Here is an 18,916-nt window from a genome sequence, read left to right on the forward strand (position 1 = left end):
GGTCTGGATGAGCCTGAGATCATGGATCCCTGGACCGTGTTGAAGTGCAGGTTCTGATACCGTGGGTCTGGGTGAGCCTGAGATCGTGAGTCCCTGGACCGTGTTGAAGTGCAGGTTCTGATACCGTGGGTCTGGGTGAGCCTGAGATCGTGGATCCCTAGACCGTGTTGAAGTGCAGGTTCTGATCCCATGGGTCTGGGTGAGCCTGAGATCGTGGATCCCTGGACCGTGTTGAAGTGCAGGTTCTGATACCGTGGGTCTGGATGAGCCTGAGATCGTGGATCCCTGGACCGTGTTGAAGTGCAGGTTCTGATACCGTGGGTCTGGATGAGCCTGAGATCGTGGATTCCTGGACCGTGTTGAAGTGCAGGTTCTGATCCCATGGATCTGGGTGAGCCTGAGATCGTGGATCCCTGGACTGTGTTGAAGTGCAGGTTCTGATCCCATGGGTCTGGGTGAGCCTGAGATCGTGGATCCCTAGACCGTGTTGAAGTGCAGGTTCTGATACTGTGGGTCTGGATGAGCCTGAGATCGTGACTCCCTGGACCGTGTTGAAGTGCAGGTTCTGATACCGTGGGTCTGGATGAGCCTGAGATCGGGCACCTCTAACAGGCACCAGGTGACGTCACTGCTGCAGTGACCAGCTTTGGGCAGCCAGGGGCTGGGTAACTGGCTCCCTCGTAGCAGTAACTGAATAGATTTCATTCATCTTTTATCTGTAGGAATGAGCAGACCCTCAGAAGGAGCCAGTGGACACATGAACAGAAGGAACGAATGAATGAGTGAATGAATGGGCCATCACTTAACACGGGCTCACCCACCATGGATCCTGGCGTTTCTCTTCTAGCCTTTTCCCATTTGGTGCAGTCTACATTTCTGAGAATATTCAAGACCACTTGTTGGATAATCAACCGATGGAACTGCCCAGGGGAGAACCCAGCTATGCCTGGTAGAGATGACCAAATCCAGCCCCAGTCCTTCTTCTTCCAAGCCCACATGGCCACAGCAAGAAGTCCATTTCCTTTCCTTCCTTTTTTTTTTTTTTTTTTTGAGACGGAGTTTCGCTCCTGTTTCCCAGGCTGGAGTGTAATGGCGAGATCTCAGCTCCATTAAGCTCCATTAAGCTGAGATCTCTGCCCCCCCGCCCCTAACCCCAGGCTTAAGCAATTCTCCTGCCTCAGCCTCCCAAGTAGCTGGGATTACATGCAGGGGCCACAGCACCCAGCTAACTTTGTATTTTTAGTAGAGATGGGGTTGTTCCATGTTGGTTAGGCTGGTCTCAAACTCCCGACGTGAAGGCAATCTGCCCACCTCGGCCTCCCAAACTGCTAGGATTACAAGTGTGAGCCTGGCTTCATTTGCTTCTTAAATGAGCCAAAAGATGGCAGTTCCCTTCTTTCATCCTCTCTGCACTTACTCCACCCTTGACAATGATTTGGGAACCTTTTTATATTTGTATTTATGTTTCTTTTATTCTAATTATAAAAGTATTAAAATAATCAGAGATATCATCTGAGTTATGCACAGGATGTGCAATTCTTTGTGGTTTGATAAATGTCAAAAGAAGGGATTAATTGAATAATTGAGGGTGTATCCTTAGGCACAGGTATTTGCTGCCAGTAAAAAACATATTTTTGCATGTGAACAACAGGAAGTAATCACCATATAATAATAATTATAAGTGCAAGTTTGAAACACTATAAAGAACATAATATTGATTTTATAGGAAAAAATATTCCACACAGAAAAGCACAAGAGAAACTGAATCAAAATCATAACAGGTTGGTGCTGGGTGGAAGAGTCTTTTTGTCCTTGGGCAAAATAATCAGACATGAAGCTTGGATGGGAGTCGGATTTCTGGGTAAAATCTCAGCTCTACTACCAGCTGGTTCTCTGGCCATGGGCAGGGTTCCTATCTGGTTGGTGCCTCGTTTTCTATAAAAATGAAAATGATTCTACCCCAGAACTCCTAGGGCTGAAGGGATGAATCAGGCAAAGTACTTCGACAAAATGAAGGGACTAATGAGGGAATACTGCCAGCACCTACCAGGAGGATAAACTGGGGGACCTGAGGTACCCCTGCCCCACCCCCACCCGAGTACAACACACAAATACACATACACAAATGCACACACATACAAACACATGCACAAACAGAAAGGCACACACATATGCACACGCAAATGCACACATATACAAACACACATAAACATGAATACACACACAAACACAAATACACACAAAAACAGAGACACACACACACAAACTCATGAAGGCACACAGACACAAACATACACACAAAAATATATACACATCCATAAATAGCACAAACACAAATTCATACACATACACACAAACATACACAAACACACACATACAAAACACACATGCAAGCAAACAAACATGCACAAACACACACAAACACACAGAAACACCAACACAAATGCACACCCAAACACACATATAATCACACAAACACCCCCACACACAAGCACCATTCCCTCTCCGCTTCAGCCTCCATTTGGCTCCTGGCCATGTCCTGCAAGCCCTCTGTCATGGATGGGCCCTTTGCCATTGTCTGCTTCCTGCCTGCCCCTCACCCGATAAGAGAACAGGTGGGTGAGCAGAGCTGCAGGTGGGGAGGCACCTTCTTAGAGAATCAGACGCTCTTGCCTCAGCTGAGGAGGAAGCACCGCTCGCTCGCTGAGTACCAGGCCCAGAAATGTCCGGGACAGCCTTCTTGGAGGGAAAGGAGGCGGCCGGCAGCAGAAATACCGCAGTCCCAGCTTAGCAACGCTGAGACCCATGCGCCGGGCAGGCTAACACTTTAAACCACTCTAGGGTCTTATTCTGTTCAGTCCCCTGTTGGGTACCACCCCATAATATGCACACACACAGTTTGGGATTTTCTAAATGACAGCACCCGTTAATTGTCTGGTTAGGTATGACCTATTAAACATTTACCGCCCATTTCCTGTACATGTCTGGTGAGGCCGGCAGGAAATTTAGAACAAATTAAACAGCAGCTGCAGTCCCTCATGCTTTAATGGCCCCTCCACGATCCTGTGTGGGATTGTAAAATATGAGGGCAGATCTGTTAGGGACAGGCTGGTTTCGTCAAGGAAGCATCCACCTCCCCATCCTCCTGCCAACGAGACCCCATAAAGTTAAATTGGCCAGTGAGCATCTTCCCTCCCGGGCTTCCACCCACACTGCCATAGATGTGAGGAGGTTTTCCAACCCCACACCCCACTCACCTCCTCTCCAGGCCCCCACCCCTCCCAGCCGTTCCCACACGATTTCACATGTGGTCCGAGAGGGGCACTTCCTGCCGTTATAAAAAGCAAAACCAAGACCCCAGCAAAAACAGCCTGTGTGCAGAACACCCAAGTTGACAGTGTGAGAGCGAAGGCCTAATCCATTCCATATGACAAACAGCAGTGGCCCGCAGGGGCCGGCCAAACCCTGAGGAGAATTCAGAACAGTCCTTCCACCCCCCTCCCCTGCCCTGGGTTCCTCACTGCACACCCCCCCCAACTCCCTCCTCAAGTGGACCCTTCAAAACAGGAGAAAAATATTCTTAGGAGCATGCCCCTAACTTTAAACTGATTATGTTTGGGTTTAATAGCCTACTATGCATTGTTCTTTCTTCACTTTGAAAATAAACTCTAGGAAGCATTAATGCAAATACAATATAAACACGCTCGTTCCTAAATTTTCAAATGTCCCTGGTGTGTTTGGGCTTGCTCCTTAAGGTTACGGGTTAGGTTGATGTAAGAACCAGATGGATCTTTAAGTTGGAAGCTTTGCAGCCCTGCCCGTGTAAACAGACAGCTGTCCAGATGATGGGAGGTAGAACAGAGCCCCAGGAACACGGCCTTGGATAACTGCTTCCATTGTCTTTCCTGAACCAGCCAAACACACAAGCTCTGTGAGGGCTCCTTCCTTGTTGCTCTGAAGCAAAATGACAAACATCACCTTAGTTACAGAAGGAGGTGCAATTATAGAGGTGTTGATTTCAGGAGTGAATGAAATAACAGCTTTCTATGGGACCACATTTTATTCCATCCCTTTATGTTTCTGTAGCCTTTTCATGCCAAACCATCTTGTTTCCATCGACAAATACCCTTCCTTCATTGAGTCCCCATTGAAAGCCAGCAAATAGGACAATCCCTGTCACCATTGCCCTCCAAAGATAACTTCGTGTGCTTATCAGTGACCACATGTGAAGGAGAACCGTTCTACTTCCTGTTTCCTACTTCCTGCTTCCTGCTCCCAAGTTCCATAAACCATTCTCCTTGAGAGGTGCTAAAAATGGAAAGGACAAGATGAAAGAGTTGGCCAAGAGATTTATACCAGCCCATAAAATCTCTGCAGTGCTCTGAAGACTACATTGTCAATTCCACTTTAACTTAACCTTTCACTGAGTGGCGATTTGAATGTTGCCTGTGATTCCATTAAAACCTACGAGACTAACCATTTGTGGTTTGGTTGTTCTGGATGACTTGACAAATTAGTCTTGTAAATTTTGGGTGTCTTAAGCACTAAATTAGGTCATTTGTTTAATGAGCCAGTCCACTGCCCAGAGTTTGACCCCAGCCCACTGGGGTGAGTTCACATGGAGTTCCACTGCGGAGGCCGGAGGCCCCTCATTTGTCTCAGGCTTCTAGAGAAACAGCTCCAGAATTAGGGCTGGGAACTGAATTCCAACCTCAACATTGATTCATTAGTGAACGTAACAAGGTGAATTATTTGCCCTGTTTCTCTCCCGCCCATTCTCGTCATCACCCTGCCCTGCAACCAGTGCACAAGCGGGATCTCACCTGGCTCTCACAATAAACCCAAGGCAGTGCCGTCACTATGCTCATTTTTCCAAATCCTGAAAATGCTGTGTTTCCCGGGAGCACATTCAGTCACTCACACTCACTCACTTATTCAACTTTTCACTAAATATTTATTAAGCAACTAGCAGGTGCCAGTCACTGGGGAGACACAGCTGATTAAGCCATAGGTATTGCTTTTAAGGGTTTTATCATTCCATTGAACAGAGTCATGCATATCAATAAATGTAATATAATTTTATCATTACCATAATTCAGGCAGAAGTACTCCTGAGGCACAACCAACCTTGTCTCTAAAACATTCCTTGAATTATGTATGTGGATTTCAACCTTTTCAAACAGTGTCCGTTCACTAACACGATGTCCATCCACAAGCCAACATCTGTGTGGTGTGTGCCTTCTACAGGAAGTACTGTCTACTCACAGCACATTTCACAGGTATTGCTGACACATCAAGTACAAAGGCAGCTGACGTTACTTTTGAAACAAATTGATGGTTCCTTTGAAAGATAGAGTAGGCCAGGCGCAGTGGCTCACGTCTGTAATCCCAACACCTTGGGAGGCTGAGGCAGGCAGATCACAAGGTCAGGAGTTCAAGACCAGTCTGACCAACATGGTGAAACCCCATCTCTTCTAAAAATACAAAAATTAGCCAGGCATGGTGTAGCACGCCTGTTATCTCAGCTACTCAGGAGGCTGAGGCAGAAGAATTGCTTGAACCTAGGAGGTGGAGGTTGCAATGAGCCAAACTCGTGCCACTGCACTCCAGCCTCAATGACAGAACAAGACTCCGTCTCAAAAAAAAAAAAAAAAAAGGAGTAAAGGTGATCTTCTCATTATTACTTTATTTGCCTCCTCCACACGTTGTAGCTTCCCATTTCTCATCTGACTTGCTCTGAACTGTTAAGACAGACGGATCATTCCAAGTCTAGCCAATAATCAACCCACAACCCACCCTCCTTCATGGCAACATTTTGTGTGGTTATTTTACAAAGGACTCCTGAGAGAGCTAGCCGGGAAGAGTTACTGCTGAGAGATAACAAGCTCAGGACCGTTCCAAAGGCTCTCGCTGCCCACAGATGTGACAAGGGCAGTGTGAATGTCACGGCCACATCATCCCATGACTGCCTTCACAGACCTGCCCCCAGGAGGAAGTTCCCTTTTTTCCCTCTGCCTAAATATACACTGACATGGTTGGAGATCTAACAGTAGATTTAGGCATTTAGGAGAAACAAGGACCACTGAACAATTGCCTTGCATACGTAGACCATGGGTGGTAACAACGCCAGTGAAGTTGTTAAACTTTTTGTATTTGGTGCACGTATATAAAACCTCAAATCCCCACCCCCAACACACAGAGATGGGGGGTGTAGGGAGAGAGAGGGAAAGAGAGACACCCAAATACATGCACACACCTTGACACGTACCTTGGAAATACTATGTGAAGGTAGAGATGCCCTCCTGAACCAATAGCAGCCTGATGGTGACTCTGGAGTCTCCTAACTTAGGTTTCAGTGGCACCTTCCTGTCCCATCCCAGTTTCTACTGACACATTCCTTATCTGAACTTCCTAGAGTGTGCCAATCACCCCAGCTAAGCTGTAACTCAGTTGAGGGCGGTACCTGTGTCATTTCCCTAATTTTAGTTGGAACATTATAAATACATAGTAAAGAACACAACTATTAAGAATACACCTAGGGACGATCCAAGATGTCCGAATAGGAACAGCTCTGGATTGCAGTCCCCAGCAAAAATGCAGAGGGTGAGTGATCACCGCATTTCCACATGAATTTTTACTGCCACAGACCAGGAGTTTCCCAGGCAGAAAAGTGCCACAAGTCTCCAGCATGGCTATTTCAGCCAGCGCAACAAATCCCCGCACAAAAACTTACACAAATCTGGGCACTGTTTCAACTGGCAACTGGAATGCCTGGGAGACAGAGTCACCCATTCAACTGAAAAAAAGGTGGCTGAAACAGGAAGCCAGGTGATCTGGCTCGGCTGGTCCCACCCGGACAAAGACCAACAATCTGAAATGCTCTGGATTGAGAGTTTCACAGCATGCACAGCTGGACCCAGGACAGTCTATCTCTGTGGGGGTAAGAGCATCCACCATTACCAAGGCAGTCACCACTACCAAGGCAGTCCACTATTACCGAGGCAGTCTGTCATTACCAAGGCAATCTGCCATTACTGAGGCAGACCACCATTACCAAGGCAGTTCTAACTATACCTAACTATACCCCTATAAATAAAGCTGCAAGGAAGTTCACACAGCAGCTGGGCAGAGCCCATGGCAGCTCAGCAACGCCTCTGCTGGCAGACTGTGACTAGGCTGCCTCCTTGCTAGGCAGGACATCTCTGGAAAAAGGCAGCAGCACATCAGGAACTTATAAAGCCCCACTTTCCCAGGACAGAGCACATGGGGAAAAGAGGTGGTTATGAGCTCTATTGCAGCAGACTTGAATGTACCTGCCCAGCAGCTCTGAATGAAACAATGGAGCTCACAGCTCAGCACTTGAGCCCCTATAAGGGACAGACTATCTCCTCAAGCAGCTCCCTGACCCCTGTATATCCAAAGAGACACCTCATAAAGGAGCTGAGGCTGACATCTGGCGGGTGTCCTTCCAGGACAAAGATAACAGAAGAAGAAACTGGCAGCAACCCTTACTGTTCTGCAGCCCCTGCAGGTGATCCCCAGGCAAGCAGGGTCTGGAGTGGACCTCCAGCAGTCCTATAGCAGAGGGGCCTGACTGTTAGAAGGAAAACTAAGAAACAGAAAAATTTAACTTCATCATCAACAAACAGGACATCCACTCAGAGACCCCATCTGAAAGTCACCAACTACAAACACCACAGGGAGATAAATCCACAAAGATGGGAAGAAACCAGCATAAAAAGGATGAAAACACCCAAAACCAGAATGCCTCTCCTCCTCCAAGGGATCACAACTCCTCACAGGCAAGAGAACAAGGCTGGATGGGAATGAGTCTGATGAATTGACAGAAACAGGCTTCAGAAGGTGGGTAATAAGAAACTTCTCTGAGCTAAAAGAATATGTTCTAACCCAATGCAAAGAAACTAAGAACCTTGAAAAAAGTTTTGATGAAATGCTAACAGAATAAACAGCTTAGAGAGGAATATAAATGAATTGATGGAGCTGAAAAACCTAACACTAGAACTTTGCAAAGCATACACAAGTTTCAATAGCTGAATCGACCAAGCAGAAGAAAGGATATCAGAGATTGAAGATCAACTTAATGAAATAAAACAAGTCAAGATTAGAGAAAAAAGAATTTAAAAAAAATGAACAAAGCCTCCAAGAAATACGGGATTGTGTGAAAAGACCTAATCTACACTTGATAAGTATACCTAAATGTGACAGAGAGAATGAATCCAAGCCGGAAAACACTCTTCAGGATATTATCCAGGAGAACTTCCCCAACCTAGCAAGGCAGGCCAACATTCAAGTCCAGGAAAGACAGAGACCACCACAAAGATATTCCTCAAGAAGACCAACCCCAAGGCACATAATTGTGAGATTCACCAGGTTTGAAATGAAGGAAAAAATGCTAAGGGCAGCCAGAGAGGAAGGTTGGGTTACCCACAAAGGGAAGCCCATTAGACTCACAGTGATCTCTCAGCAGAAACTCTACAAGTCAGAAGACAGTGGGGGCCAATATTCAACATCCTTAAAGAAAAGAACTTTCAACCTAGAATTTCATATCCAGCCAAACTAAGCTTCATAAGTGAAGGAGAAATAAAATCCTTTACGAACAAGCAATTGCTCAGAGATTTCATCACCACCAGGCCTGCCTGACAAGACCTCCCGAAAGAAGCACCAAACATAGAAAGGAACAACCAGTACCAGCTACTCCAAAAACATACCAAATGGTAAAGAGCATTGACACAAGGAAGAAACTGTGTCAACTAACAGGCAAAACAACCAGCTAGCATCAAAATGGCAGGATCAAATTCACAAATAACAGTATTAACCTTCAATGTAAATGGGCTAAATGCCCCAATCAAAAGACACAGACTGGCAAATTGTATAAAAAGTCAAAACCCATCGGTGTGCTGTATCCAGGAAACCCATCTCACATGCAAGGATACACATAGGCTCAAAATAAAGGGATGGAGGAAGATTTACCAAGCAAATGGAGAGCAAAAAGAAGCAGGAGTTGCAATCCTAGTCTCTGATAAAATAGACTTTAAACCAACAAAGATCAGAAGAGACATAGAAGGGCATTACCTAATGGTAAAATGATCAATGCAACGAGAAGAGCTAATGATCCTAAATATATACACATCCAATACAGGAGCACCCAGATACATAAAGCAAGTTCTTAATGACTTACAAAGAGACTTAGACTCCCACACAATAATACTGGGAGACTTTAACACTCCACTGTCAACATTAGACAGATCAACGAGACAGAAAATTAACAAGGATATCCAGGACTTGAACTCAGATCTGGACCAAGCAAACCTAATAGACATCTAAAGAACTCTCCACCCCAAAGCCACAGAATATACATTCTTCTCAGCACCACATCACACCTACTCTAAAACTGACCACATAATTGGAAGTAAAGCACTCCTCAGCAAATGCAAAAGAATGGAAATCATAACAAACAGTCTCTCAGACCACAGTGCAATCAAATTAGAACTCAGGATTAAGAAACTAACTCAGAACCTCAAGACTTCATGGAAACTGAACAACTGGCTCTTGAATGTTGACTGAATAAACAATGAAATGAAGGCAGAAATAAAGATGTTCTTTGAAACCAACTAGAATGAAGACACAATGTACCAAAAGCTCTGGGACACACTTAAAGCAGTGTCTAGAGGAAACTTTAAAGCAATAAATGCCCACACAGGAAGCAAGGAAAGATCTAAAATTGAAACCCTATTATCAAAATTGAAAGAGCTAGAGGAGCAAGATCAAAAAACTCAAAAGCTAGCAGAAGACAAGAAATAACTAAGATCAGAGCAGAACTGAAGGATATAGAGACACCAAAAACCCTTCCAAAAATCAATAAATCTAGGAGCTGATTTTTTGAAAAGATCAACAAAATAGGCCACTAGCCAGATTAATAAAGTAGAAAAGAGAGAATAATTAAATAGATGCAATAAAAAATGATGAAGGGGATATCACCACAGATTCCACAGAAATTCAAACCATCATCAGAGATTATTACAAACAACTCTATGCACATAAACCAGTAAACCTGGAAGAAATGCATAAATTCCTGGACACTTGCACCCTCCCAAGCCTAAACCAGGAAGAAGTCAAAACCCTGAATAGACCAATAACAAGGGCAGAAGTTGAGGCAGCAATTAGTAGCCTACCACCCAAAAAAGCCCAGGTCCAGACGGGTTCACAGCCAAATTCTACCAGACATATAAAGAGGAGCTGGTACCACTTCTTCTGTAACTATTCTAAACAATTCAAAAAGAGGGAATCCTTCCCAAATCATTTTATGAGACCAACATCATCCTGATACCAAAACCCGGCAGAGACTCGACAAGAAAAGAAAACTTCAGGCCAATATCCATGTTGAACATAGATGCAAAAATCTTCAATAAAATACTGGCAAACCGACTGCAACAGCACATTAAAAAGCTTATCCATCATGATCAAGTAGGATTCATCCCAGGGATGCAAGGCTGGTTCAACATACTCAAGTCTATAAATGTCATTCATCACACACAACCACAGACAAAAACAACATGATTATCTCAATAGATGCAGAGAAGGCCTTCAACAAAATTCAACAGCCCTTTATGCTAAAAACTCTCAGTAAACTAGGTATTGATGGAATGTATCTCAAAATAATAAAAGCAATTTACAACAAACCCACAGCCAATTTCATACTGAATGGGCAGAAACTGAAAGCATTCCCTTTGAAATCTGGCACTAGACAAGGATGCCCTCTCTCACCACTCCTATTCAATATAGTACTGGAAGTTCTAGCCAGAGCAATCAGGCAAGAAAAAGAAATAAAGGGTATTCAATTAGGAAAGGAGGAAGTCAAATTGTCTCTATTTGCAGATGACATGATTGTATATTTAGAAGACCCCACTGTCTCAGCCCCAAATCTCCTGAAACTGATAAGCAACTTCAGCAAAGTCTCAGGATACAAAATCAATGTGCAAAAAATCACAAGCATTCTTATACACCAATAACAGACTTAAACAGAGCCAAATCAAGAACGAACTGCCATTCACAATTGCTACAAAGAGAATAAAATACCTAAGAATACAACTAACAAAGGATGTAAAGGACCTCTTCAAGGAGAACTACAAACCACTGCTCCAGGAAATAACAGAGGACACAAACAGATGGAAAAATATTCCATGCTCATGGTTAGGAAGACTAAATATTGTGAAAATGGCCATATTGCCCAAAGTAACTTATAGATTCAATGCTATCCCCATTAAGCTACCTATGACCCTCTTCACAGAACTGGAAAAAACAACCTTAAACTTCATATGGAACCAAAAGAGAGCCCACATAGCCAAGTCAATTCTAAGCAAAAAGAACAAAGCTGGAGGCAACATGCTACCTGACTTCAAACTATTCTACAAGGCTACAGTCATCAAAACAGCATGGTACTGGACCAAAACAGAAATATAGACCAATGGGACAGAACAGAGGTCTCGGAGGCAATGCCACACATCTACAACCATCTGATCTTTGACAAACCTGACAAAAACAAGCAATGGGGAAAGGATCCCTGTTTAACAGATGGTGTTGGGAAAATTGGCTAGCCATGTGCAGAAAGCAGAAACTGGACCCCTTCCTGACACCTTACACTAAAATTAATTCCAGATGTATTAAAGACTTAAACATAAGACATAATACCATAAAAATCCTAGAAGAAAATCTAGGCAAAACTATCCAGGACATAGGAGTAGGCAAGGACTTCATGACTAAAACACCAAAAGCATTGGCAACAAAAGCCAAAATAGACAAACAGGATCTAATTAAACTCCAGAGCTTCTGCACAGCAAAAGAAACAATCATTAGAGTGAACTGGCAACCAACAGAATGGGAAAAATTTTTTGCAATCTGCCCATCTGACAAAGGACTAATATCTAGAATCTACAAAGAACTAAAACAGATTTACAAGAAAAAGACAACCCCATTCAAAAGTGGGCAAAGGATATGAACAGACACTTTTCAAAAGAAGACATACATGAGGCCAACAAACATAGGAAAAAATGCTCATCATCACTGGACATTAGAGAAATGCAAATCAAAACTACATTGAGATACCATCTCATGTCAGTTAGAATGGCAATCATTTAAAAAGTCTGGAGAAAACAGATGGTGGAGAGGATGTAGAGAAATAGAAACACTTTTACACTGCTGGTGGGAGTGTAAATTAGTTCAACCACTGTGGAAGACAGTGTGGCGATTCCTCAAGGACCTTGAAATAGAAATTCCATTTGACCCAGCAATCCCATTACTGGGTATATATCCAAAGGATTATAAATCATTCTATTATAAGGACACATGCACACGAATGTTCACTGCAGCACTGTTTACAATAGCAAAGACTAGGAACCAACCCAAATGCCCATTGATGATAGACTGGACAGGAAAATGTAGCACATATACACCATGGAATACTAGGCGGCCATAAAAAAATGATGAGTTCATGTCCTTTGTAGGTACATGGATGAACCTGGAAACCATCATTCTCAGCAAACCGACACAAGAATAGAAAATCAAACACCACATGTTCTCGTTCATAGGTGGATGTTGAACAATGAGAACACATGGACAAAGGGAGGGGAGCATCACACACTGAGATCTGTTGGGGAGGAATAGGGGAGGGACAGTGAGGGGTAGGGAATTGGGGAGGGATAACATGGGGAGAAATGCCAGATAAAGGTGATGGGGATGGAGGCAGCAAACCACATCGCCATGTATATACCTATGCAACAATCCTGCATGTTCTTCACATGTACTCCAGAACCTAAAGCGCAACTATATACATACATACATACATACATACATGAATATACCATAATTTTCACATATGTACAGTGTAACTACTACCCACATGAAATAGAATGTTTTCCAGTACCCTGGAAAACCCTCCCGCACCGCTTCCCAACCAACATCTCCCAAGGATGACTGCTGTCCTGAGCTCCACCATCAGAGACTGGTGTTGCCTGCCCTCCCTCTTCATATAAAGGGACATATGGTGTGTGCTCTTTTCCTTAGCGTGGTAGATTCCTTCACTCATCATTAGTGTGTGAGAGTCACCCATGTCTTGGATAGCAGTACTCCACTCTTCTTCAATGCTGTGAGTGTGCTCCATTATATGGAGACGCTTTGATTATTTATGCATCCTACATGGATGAATACTTGGTATTTTCTGGCTTGGGGTGATGATGAATGAAGCAGTTATGAATGCATATATGGTTGGTGGATGTTATTCATTTCTCTGGGCTGCATATGTTGGATCCTACGATAGGAGGACATGGAGCTGTAGTAGACCTTTATTAAGCATCCACCATGTGCCAGGCACTGGGGATACAGAGACGATGAAGCCATAGTTCTCATCACATGGTTCTCCGGAGTAGGCCAGTTCACATGCCACCGGCCAGGCGTGAGCTGTCACCAACACAGGGCATTCCCAGTCTCTTCCATTTCAGTCATTGTACCGGGCAGGTAGCATTACCTTGTTGTGGCTTTAATGCTTATTCCCCCAGTGAGTAATGAGTTGGGGCACCTGTTCATACACACACTGCCCACTTATGACTCTAGTGAAAAGTACTTGTTCAAGCCTTCAGGGATCATGTGGTTCATACTCAGTCATCAACGATTGCTTTTAACCATCAAGCCCAATGGCTCAAGCCCAGTGCCTTTTTCCTTCAGCCATGAGCAGAGCATGAGCTCAACGTGTGGGCCTGGACGTGTCATGGCCTTGTGGCGTGATGTTTCCAAGCTCTCCCTCCCTAACAGGGCAGCAGCCATCCTTTCTTCTACCTCCTAAGATTGTTTTGTGGATTAACCAAGATGATGCAGCAGAGTGCGGAACACCATGCCCGCTGCACAGTCAATGCTTGATGCCTATTAGCTATGATTATGTCTACAAGGTGTTGGCCAATTTCACCATTCATGGGGGCAGGGGGTGGACCTCCATAAATGGCTGCTCCCCTCCAGAATGCCTGTGGTGAGCTTGGCATCCTTGCTGACGGTCGGCTTGTTCCCATTCAGCCCCATGAGGGTGACGAGGGGTTCTTGAATCAGCTTGTTCCTTTGCTGCTGTCTGCCCTGGTAGGAGTGTGTGGGAGATAGTCACTTCTCCCCCAAAAGCTCTGATGGTCCCTCCAAGCTGAGGAGGAGAAAAAGAACCCCTCAGAAGTGGCCCATCTATGGGTGCTGCCACCCTGGTATTATCCACCACCTCAGGGGTGGAGTCCAACATCTAGGACGTTTGCCTCCTGGCCCTTCTCTTTGCTTTTAGATTTCAGTGGGGGAAGCCCCCTCTCCGTCACCTCTTCCCGCTTCCCTGAACAAAAACACCATTCTCCACGCTGAACTCTGCCCTGATGCAGGGGCGTCTGGCTTCCTCCACACGGCAGCCTGTCAGGTTTCGATTAGGCCAGGGAAACACCACAGGAAATGAGTCCAGGAGAGGAAGCCTGTGATTTTTTTTTTTCAAATACCAGATTTATTAATTTTTTTAAGGGACAGTGTCCTGGCTGTGCCAAGTCAAGGAGGAATGTGAAAAATCTGCTGCTCCAAGCAGGGAGGGAGCTGCTGGGTCCTCTGTTGTCTCCATTAAAAGCCCCTGGGAAGATCCCGGTGTCCTGGGGAAGACAAGGTGCATCAGCTGCGAGGACGTGAGTGCCGGGGTCCCACCCAGGGCCGAGTGGGCAGCTGACCAGGCACAGCCTGCCATGCCCAGCCACAATTTGGCTCCTCTGGCTCCATCTCCTGCCTGGCCCTGTGAAGCCCAATGACCCTGACCTTACAGTCCCAGGCTTTGAATATTTCATGAGCCAACCACTTTCCTGAGCTCCGGTTTCCTCTGTTGTAGGACAGGGACTTCGAACTGAATATATAGGTCATCTGAGACCCTTCTGGCTACGAATGCCATCAGTATTGCCTGCTAGTGCCTCCACTAGCAGGGTGTGAGCATGATTTGGGCTGCAGGTGCCACGACAGATCTCCGCATCCCACACTGACTCGGCCACTTCTGTGCCATGATGCGAGGTACAGACCTTTCCTTAGCCTCGGTTTCTTCCTCGGTAAAGCAGGAATCCCAATAGTTACACCCACTCTGTGCCAGTCATTCTCACTGCCTGACTTGTGGTAACTCACTTCATCTGCAATATGGTTTGGCTCTGTGTCTCCACCCAAATCTCACCTTGAATTGCAGTAATTCCGAGGTGTCAAGGGAGGGAACTGATGGGAGATAATTGAATCATGGGGCAAGTTTTTCCTGTTCTGTTCTTGTGATAGTGAATAAGTCTCACAAGATCTGATGGTTTTATAAGGGTGTTCCCCTGCATACGCTCTCTTGCCTGCCACCATGTAAGACATGATTTTATCCTTCCTTCACCTTCTCCAGTAATTGTGAGGCCTCCCCAGCCATGAGGAACTGTGAGTCCCTTAAACCTCTTTTCTTTATAAATTACCCAGTCTCGGGTATGTCTTTATTAGCAGTGTGAGAATGGACAAATACAGTCCCCATCTAGAGGACGATGGACTTAATCCATCAATATTGGTTCATCACTTGTAGCAAAGGTACCACACGCTGTTACCAGTAGTGGAAACTATTTTCCCATCTAGAGGACTGTGTTAGAGTCCCAGCGAGCACAGAGGCAAGTACTATTATTAACCCCATTCTACAGATAAGGTAACTGAGGGTAAATAACTTGCCCTAGGTCACACAGCTGTTACGTGGCTGAATCAGTTAGGTTCCTAGCAGAGATGCAGAGTCGGTTGAAGACGCATCGTAAGAGATTTACTGCCAGGGTGGGCTTCACAGTGGTGGGGCCAGCTGGGCAGGTCCAGCGTCTGCAGGGTGCTCACCTCAAGGGGCGGGCAGGGGTGAGGCTGCCCACAGGTGGGGTTTCTTCTTCCTCAGGAAAGCAAAGCCTCAGCCTGGCTCTCAAGGCCTCCCAGCTGACCCACCCAAGCCCACCCAGGTCATCTAAAGCAGTCTCCCTTACTGAGGGCCGACTGATCATGCCCCTTCATCACATCTGCAAAACTACCTCCCCGCCAGCAGCACCCAGAGGTGTGGGACTGAACGACCGGGGACTGAAGTTGTCACATAAAACTGACCATCATGGAGGCGAAGGCGGGGCTCGCACTGGGAAGGTCTGGCTCCAGGGTTCACATACTGTTTGTGTCCTTCTTATTTTTTAAATTCATGGAATTTTTAGAGTAGCTTTGGGCCTACAGAAATTGAGCAGAACCTGCAGAGAGTTTCCATTCTCTCTCATGCACACACAGTTTCCACTACTAGTAACATCATGTGACACATTTGTTACAAATGATGAACCAATACTGATGGATTATCATTAAGTCCATTGTTGCTCACTCTTGGCGTTGGACATTCTATGAGTTTGGACAATTGCATAATGGCCTGACCCCACGATTCCACTAGCATACCCCGAGTCTCTCCGCCCTAAAAATGCCCTTGACCTACTTATCTCTCTCTCCCGTCACCCCTGGAAACCACAAATGCTTTCACTATCTCCACAGTTTTGCCTTTTTTCAGAAATGTCATCTAGATGATCCTACGGCCTGTGGCCTTTTCCGACGGGCTTCTTTCACCGAGCGACGGGCATTTCAGTCTTCTCTGTGTCCTCCCAAGGCCTAGCAGCTCTCTTCCTTTTGCTGCTGAATCATATTCCAAGGCCACCTCCCACCGTGTATTTATCCATTTGGTGCTGAAGGATATCTGGGTTGCCTCTGGGCTTTGAAAATCAGAATAAAACTGTGACACATCTGTGTGCAGGTTTTTGTGTGGACAGAGGTTTACAACTTCTTTGGGTAAATACCAAGGATCATGACAGCTGGAGCGGGCGGCAAGAGCATGCTCAGTTTTGTGGGAAACTTTTGGACTGTCCTCCAGAGTGGCTATGCCCATGACTCTATGTCCTTTCAGCAGCACTGCCATGTCCAGCTGTGGGTGGTCACTGAACAGCCTAGAGGACAGGCAGGCACGCAGGTGGCGCTCATTGTGGGATGGGGAGGCATGCAGGTAGTGCTCAGTGAGTGAAAGGCAGGCACGCAGGTGGTGCTCATTGTGGGATGGGGAGGCATGCAGGTAGTGCTCAGTGAGTGAAAGGCAGGCACGCAGGTGGTGCTCATTGTCGGACAGGCAGGCACGCAGGTGCTGCTCATTGTCGGACAGGCAGGCGCGCAGGTGGTGCTCATTGTCGGACAGGCAGGCACGCAGGTGGTGCTCATTGTCGGACAGGCAGGCACGCAGGTGGTGCTCATTGTCGGACAGGCAGGCACGCAGGTGGTGCTCATTGTGGGATGGGGAGGCATGCAGGTAGTGCTCAGTGAGTGAAAGGCAGGCACGCAGGTGGTGCTCATTGTCGGACAGGCAGGCGCGCAGGTGGTGCTCATTGTCGGACAGGCAGGCGCGCAGGTGGTGCTCATTGTCGGACAGGCAGGCGCGCAGGTGGTGCTCATTGTCGGACAGGCAGGCGCGCAGGTGGTGCTCATTGTCGGACAGGCAGGCGCGCAGGTGGTGCTCATTGTCGGACAGGCAGGCGCGCAGTTGGCTCCATTCGAGCTGCTATGACCTCCATGTGAGTCTCTCTACACACCCTTCTTATCTTGGGGGCCCATGGAGGTGATGTCAGCCGCACCTCGGAGCTCTGCTGTCTCCTCGGGGTTGCAGGGCCTGGTGAAGGGCTTCCCATTTAGACGGAGCCAGCCCAGCACACCCTTGGAGTTGAAGCTCAGGTCACAGCCAGTTCAGCTTTGTGAACTTCTGTAGACCCTGGCATCCCGCCGGTCTCCTGGTGGAGGCTTCAGGGGGCACTGGGGATGAAATCATGACAGGCTGGCTGGGCGAGCTTTTCTTACTACTCATTTCCAAACACAAGTATGCAGCCCATGCAGGCCAACAAAGGCTGCCGCAGCTCACAGGGGTCCACAGGCCACAGGCCACAGACCACAGCCATGGTGTGATCAGGCCCATGGGAGCATCTGCAGATGCAGGAAGGGAACAGCCCATGCCCAGGTAAGGCCTGAGATCTGGCCTCTGGCTCACCTGGTCCCTGGGCTCTCCAGAGGTGCAGTTGGAGACCTGGGAAATGGCAGCAATGACGACCCCCTGGTGGCTCTCCCTATGGGGCAAACATCTAGCGGCTCCTTACTGCACATATCACCAAGCACATTACCTGCAGCGTCTTGTGAACGTGAGGTTAGTGCTGTGAGTCTCTCCCGATTGGGCAGATGTGACCCCAAGGCTCAGGGGGGTGACGTGAAGTTCAGGGGTTGGCTGTACTTGCCAGAGGTGATTGAGCTGTCCGGGGCAATTGAAGACTATATTGTCATCAGCAGGCCAGAGCTGTTTCCTCCTGGGAACAAGGTTGGCATCAGCTGGATTCCCTCCTCAGCCCTGCTGCAGACCATCTTTTTTACACTGAGTGAGTCCGTAGCACAACAGCCTCATCAGCAAAACCAGAATCACACAGTCCCCCCTGCACCGGATTCCGAAAATGATAAGCCCAGGCCAGGGCACCACGAGCTGCCAGGAATATCAATGGCTGGCATTACTCCTCGCCCCACACACACTCTCTTCCCACCCTGGTCTCAGCACACAGCGGCCAGCATCACCCTCTGGCCATGACCCTTCTCAGCCGGAAGCAACCTTCAGGGGTGCTGCCTCGTCTACCCACCCAAGAGAAGCCCTTTTCAGCCTCCGTTTCTGAACATCGAACGTCTCTCAGCTCCCCCATCCCAGAGCCAGGAGTCAGGCTGAGAAAGAAGGAGCACACCAAGTAGACAGAAAGCAATCCGGTCCCTCTAATAAAATAAAAGCCATCGCAGCTCTGAGCCCAGGGTGGACACGCAG

General features: G+C 46.7%; 1 long non-coding RNA gene across 1 annotated transcript in view; it reads right to left on the reverse strand.

Moving 5' to 3' along the window:
- Positions 1 to 18,916, reverse strand: part of LOC144580554 (uncharacterized) — an 86,247-nt gene that overhangs the window by 56,718 nt on the left and 10,613 nt on the right. The gene's annotated exons all lie outside the window — the stretch shown is intronic.

Source organism: Callithrix jacchus, chromosome 20 (genome assembly GCF_049354715.1).
Source record: "Callithrix jacchus isolate 240 chromosome 20, calJac240_pri, whole genome shotgun sequence".
NCBI lineage: Eukaryota > Metazoa > Chordata > Mammalia > Primates > Cebidae > Callithrix > Callithrix jacchus.